The 6000-nt window shown below is 41.6% G+C and overlaps 1 long non-coding RNA gene across 1 annotated transcript in view; it reads left to right on the plus strand.

The window, feature by feature from the left end:
* The window catches only part of LOC119968992, a 44178-nt gene extending 38931 nt beyond the window's left edge, over positions 1-5247 (plus strand). Inside the window, exon 3 of the long non-coding RNA XR_005461275.1 lies at positions 4981-5247. This is a non-coding gene — a long non-coding RNA (uncharacterized LOC119968992). The remainder of the gene's footprint in view (positions 1-4980) is intronic.
* Positions 5248-6000: the final 753 nt, after the last annotated feature.

The raw sequence follows: 6000 nt of genomic DNA on the forward strand, positions 1-6000 counted from the left end.
GAAAGCAGAGCTGTCAGTTGTGGCACAGTTAAAATTGGGGAGTGTCAAAGGACAGAATTGGGAGAATGCAGATATGGGGGTTGTGGGGCTGGCAGAGGTGGGAAGGGCGGACACCGGGGAGGGATTGGAAAACACTCAAATTGGAGGCACTGTTTAACTAGATGACTGTCAAGGAGCATAGGGATGAGTTAGTGAGATAGGTCACTAAAAGCAGAGGTTCTCATGACCTCATGATCACAGGATAGAATGTGGAAAATCGACCAGAAATTCACTGGATTAATCATGTCCAGAATTAACAAATGCTTGGTTGAGGGTTTCTGCAGCAGATGTCGAAGCAGGGTGGGGTATGGTGATATTATGCATACAGAAATAGGTGGCCTTAGTGTTGGTGTGGATTTGTGATCAGAAACTTGGTCAAATAGCGATCTAAGGTTGCAAATAGTCTCGTTCTGTCTGTTATAATTGTCAGGGAGAGAGACAGAATCACTAACTAAGGACCAGAGTTTGTACCAAGAACCATAGGGTAATTGACTTCAGACTCCCCAAAGTTTAATAGGGAGGAAATTTTCTGCCCCTTCAGTATTAGATATTGAACCTTTGTACAGCAACTTTGGAGGAGTCAACATGTAATGTTGAAGTAGAGCTGGGTATCAATGTTGTCAGCATTGATGTGAAGCGAAACACACTCTCAACTAGCAAGGTAACAGGAAGAGAAGTAACATGGTCAATAATTTAGGGCAGGGTTTTTAACAGTGAGGGTTGTGACGTGCGGGCGGGTGTCAGAAGGTGTCCTGAGCTAAGGGTCACAGTGTTCTGAATCCATCAGCCGTTAATGCAAAGTTTCCCAAATTCAGCTTTCAGAAATCGGCAGACAAAGTCCTGCCTAAAATATCAATTCGGTCCTCTCGAGGGAGCAATTATTTGACTGAACTCACTCGCTCAACCCACCACCACAAACCCCTTCCCGACGCAGCTCCGCTTCGAAAACCATGTGCTGCGAAACGGTTGGCAATTCGGCAACCTCTCCTGGCCAAAGCTGTGGCCAAAGAGTTCACCTAGATGCGATCCATCTGCACTTCCATATCCTTGGACATGGACCACATGTGTTCTTCCCTGATGCAGAACAGTGGTCCAGTGGACAACATCAAGGAAGCCATACTCCAATTCGGGAGACCATCCTGCAGCACAAAGAGGTCGTCATGAAACTGAAGGAGACATCCGAGGACTTGCTGCCAAGCTCAGCAGATCCAAAAGTCCGCATGCAAACCTCGATGGGGATTGTGTCCGTGTCTGTGTCGTACATCTGGATAAACTTGAAAATCTTCTGCAGATCCTCTTTCTGTGTGGTTGCTGCTGAGGGGCCAGAAGCTTGCACATTTACTGGGAGGCTGCCATTGTAGCAAGAGATACATTATTGGAGCTCACAGTCTCCATAAAGTGACTGCAATGGCATGTCTTCTGGTTGGGGAGACATGAGCACATCTCAATGCCACAATTGAATATCTGAGAAAATAATGAATATTTGAGAACTTTTTTCAATATCTATTTTGTCTGAATAATGGCAACCAGAACAGTTAGTTTGTCAGTTGCCTGTGGGTCAGTTTTAGTGTTGTCAGCATTCAGCAATATTGGTCAACTTGTTTCTAATAGTGTACAAGTTTAATAAACTCGCATCAAATAATTTAATTGCATTTAAGCCAATCCTAAATCAAGATTTTAAGATCATGAAAACTAGTTTTATTTTCCTTCCCTTTCCTAGGGCAAGAAAACTTTAGTGTCTCAAACGCTGCCTTGAATGAAGACTAGACTGGATTAACAAACATAGGTCCTGAAAATTGGCAGGTTAGCAAAAGTGGGTCCCGGAGGAAAATTTGAACAATGATTTAGGGGAATGGATCAAGGGGGATGTTGGTGGATTTCATGGACAAGAGGTGGGGGATGAAAAATCTCCAGTCAAGAGATTTGGCTTTCTGGGAGTGGGGTGCGGTAGCTGAACAGATTTCACCAATTTTAGTATCAAAAAGTCTTGTCTTTTGCACCAGGTGCAGAAACTTGAGGGGGTGGTTGGTTATGGAGAAAATAATGTTGTCTTTGCTCTCCACGACGATCCTGGAATGGTATATGAGTTGAGAAGAATGTGTGATCCCATATAGCACTTGATGTGGTTGAGTCAATTGGGTGATGAATGGCTCAATTCCAGTTTATGGAGCAATGGGTGGGGCCATACTACGAGAAATGACTGGGGACAAAGTCATCAAGAATGGAAGCAAGGGAATGCTTGAGTAAACTAGCTGCAAATTGTAAAGCTAAAAAAAGGCTAGGAAACATGCATTTTGAAAGTGCAGCTATGTGATTAGAGGAAGTACTTCAGGGATTAACTTTTAAAAGTGGGTGGCGCGGTGTGGCTGCTGAGGGGTATAGGAAAATGGTTGGAGATGGGATGTGATGAAGTCTTGAGGTCACAGGTGACCGGCTTAATGGGTGGCTGTGAGAATAGAACATGTACTGAGAGACCAGTTTAGAGCTCACCACAGTCATTTGTTTTTCTGCATTTCTGAGTTGTGGGTCTGGTGAGACCATTTACTTGTTGGTCCTCAGTTGCCCTTGAGCGTGATGGTGATCTGCTGTTAAATTCAGAGAGGAAGGAGAATGTGGAGAAGGATGAGTTCTGCACAAAGAGGCTATTTGAGAAATTTTGAAGTGGGAACACCCAAGTACAAGGATGGTAAACGGTGAATGATCCCAACTTGGAGAAGATATTCGAAGAAATTGGGGAGACCAAAGTGTAATGTACTCTTCCCTGCTGAGTTCACTAGATAGCAGCCAAAAGCAGAAATATTTTTTGGCTATTATTTGCCTCTCTCTCCATGGGTTTGGAACTGAGGGCAATTGTAACACTCGCCACCCAGACTGAGGTCAGCTAACATGAAACAGATTAGGCATCAAACCTAATAATCTTCCAGGTCTGGACAGATCTAACGGTTATCGCAGGAGTAGTTAGTAATTGAAACTTGATAATGTTGGAAATGGTCATTAAAAATTTTTTTTAAGGTTATTAACGATGCAAAATCTGCCTCCATGACAGGATCATGAATCGGACCTCAATAGATTTGAAAGGATAGCATTGTGTGTAGAACAAAATCCAGTAAAGCTAGGCATAGAAAATAATAGCAACAGTCCCAGTTTTAATCACAGTACCAGTTCCCATTTAAAGGTTGGTTTGAAAGTCATATTTTTTGGGAGTGGGATTAGGCTGCTTGATTTTTTTTAAAAAATGAATCGCTCTGCGATGTTAGTTTATTTGACTAAACAAAGAATTCCTAATGAGTGAATAAGAAGTAAATATTGCTATACAGCTCTTGCATTTCTGTGGAGAAGCTCCTAACCATTATATTTTAGTCAATGCCAGAATATCAAATTGAAAAAATTCCAGACAAGAGTTTATTTGTACAGACAGTATTGATAATTACACTTTAATTAGTTCACTGCTGTTGTGACTTCCAAACTTGCACTTAAAATACTCCTCAAATATTTTAGTCATCGGAAAATGTTCAAACTTGCATTTTAAAGTTCAGTTGCTGATTCCATCTCTACAGACTGGGAAAAGATAACATTTGTCTTTATGCTGGCATAAGGATAAGTGAACACAGACTTATTTAGGATGTGATCTATTCCCACAGTGAATCATTGTAACTTAGTTCTCATTCTCAAAATAAATCTGAATGAATCAGCTTGTATTTTGAATCAGTCCAATTGGAACCATAATTGAATCCAGTCCAATGGGAGGGAACCATCCATCCTAAAAACCAGATACATTTATCCATATACAGGAGCCTAACCTGTTCCATAATTCAAGGACATACAGCAATGTAAAAATTATTTGATTGAGTTTCTGGCCTAATCGTGGCGGTTGCTGCCAGATAGTGGGTAATGACATATTTTAAATATGTTTCTCACTTGAATAGTCAAAGATTCTTTCTTGCAATGGAGTTATGTATCCTCTGTTTGTACTACATGTAATCATGGTAGAATGAATCAGCACAAATAATTAGGGGCTTTTGGGCATCTTGGCATTTGTGTTGTAATTCAGGATAAGTGAAGTGACTATTCAGTATTTGAGTATCATGAATGATTCAGTTCCTGTTGGCGTGATCCTGCTGACAACAATTTGGTTAGGAGAACTCTAAAAAATGTTTCAGAATGTGGATGTGGTGAGCCTAGTCATCTTCGAGGTATTTCAGAGGAAACCCACATCAACTGTAAAAATGAACTTTGAACTCCTGGACTCCAGTAATGGTTCCAGTACTGCTTGATGGGCATGCTTACTATTAAAATGTATCCACCTTTTGGAAACATTTCCCTTGGTATCTGTATAATATTAAAATCCATGAGTATGCTCCTGGGATCATTTGGCTTTATTTCTGCATTATACTTGCTAACAGGTGCTGTTGCAGATTAGTGCTTCTAGCTCCAAATTTCCATATGATGAGCTTTTGATGCCATCAACGAGGGTATAAATTGAACCCCCCCCCCCCCGCCCCGTGCAAAATAAATTAATTTGTGGGTATTTCAGTTGGTTATATTCTTTTCCATTTTCTGGAAGCTAGTTGCAAAATGGCATTAGCAGTCTACTAATTTTGCTGATTTTAATCCCCCAATTTTAAAAAAATTCCATCTTGTACAAGCACCCCCCACCCACCCAATCCCCCGCAAACTGAGATTATTGTTTTGCCTTGATTCACACATGAGACAGTTTACCCGATTGTTGGAAAGCCTGCCTGTCCCATTGGTGTCAATGGGATGAAAATCACATTGGGCTCTGAACATTGGCCCTGCTAGATTATTGCCCAGAGTATAGTGAAAATTATCCTTCCGATTGTTTATACCAAACTGACGCTACACTAACCCCTTTTTATTTTTGCGAGACTAACTTCATAACTGCCTCTACCACATTCTCTGTTGTCCTCTCCCATCCTGCAGGCATTAACTTGTGGTGGCTTGCAGACCCACAGCTGTCAGCAACCTTTTGGAATATCTCTGCAGAAGTCATTCTTCTTGTGTGAGTCTTTTGTGGCAGTGCAGATCAACTTCAGCAGGAGTCCAAAAGAGGCAGCAATGGAAAGGAGAGCAGCCGGGGGGTGGAACAGAGTTGCTGATCCATTTGTGTCCCCACTGTTTCACTTTCACTCCATACCCAATGTTCAGACCATTTACAGTTGAACCAAATTGTGTCCTTACTCTGTATTAAAATGCGTACATTTTGAAATGAGGGTCTGTTTAATGTATGCTTTTAAAATATGTAACTTTGTCTAATTTAAATTTGCTTTCTTCAAATCTAAAACCGGACCAGAAATCTGTTCTTATCTGCACAATTTAATGCTTCAAGATGTAGAATTCCAGCTTCTTTAATACTTCATTGTATGTTCCTTTTAAGATCAGTTTTGTTGCTCTTCTCCACACCCTCCCATTGCTTGTATAGGGTTTATTGCCATGTTGACCAGAATCAAATACAGTACTCAAATGATGTCTGAATAGCACATTGTAAAGCTACAGAATAACCTCTGGGGACTAGGGACTGGAATTTGTCTCCGCTATATTGTGGGTTTGTTTTGGTCTGGTACAGTGGTAGACAATCACGAGGGAGGCCTATCAATGCCATGGCTTTGGCACAGAAAGCCAGAAGGGAGCCTGGTTCTCTTTCTTTCTCTTCTACCCAAACTTTTTTTTTCTCTTGAGGTGTCCAGCTGTAACAACAAAACCTAATTTGCTTGGGCCTCCTTGGCAAGCTGCAGATGTCTTGTACTGATTTCCTTTGTTCTAATGTCCGGTATAGCTTGTCAGATTGGGACCCACCCAATGTTGGGCAGTCCAGGATGGTCCTGATCACGGGGAGCAGGGATGCCTGTGACCGCAGCATCCCAGATTCTCTTGGGTGGTGCCCAGAAGAATTACTCCTGTCCCTCTTGATTCCACAGATGTAAAGCTACAGAGCTTGCTGAG

Source organism: Scyliorhinus canicula, chromosome 7 (genome assembly GCF_902713615.1).
Source record: "Scyliorhinus canicula chromosome 7, sScyCan1.1, whole genome shotgun sequence".
In the NCBI taxonomy this organism is placed as follows: Eukaryota; Metazoa; Chordata; class Chondrichthyes; order Carcharhiniformes; family Scyliorhinidae; genus Scyliorhinus; species Scyliorhinus canicula.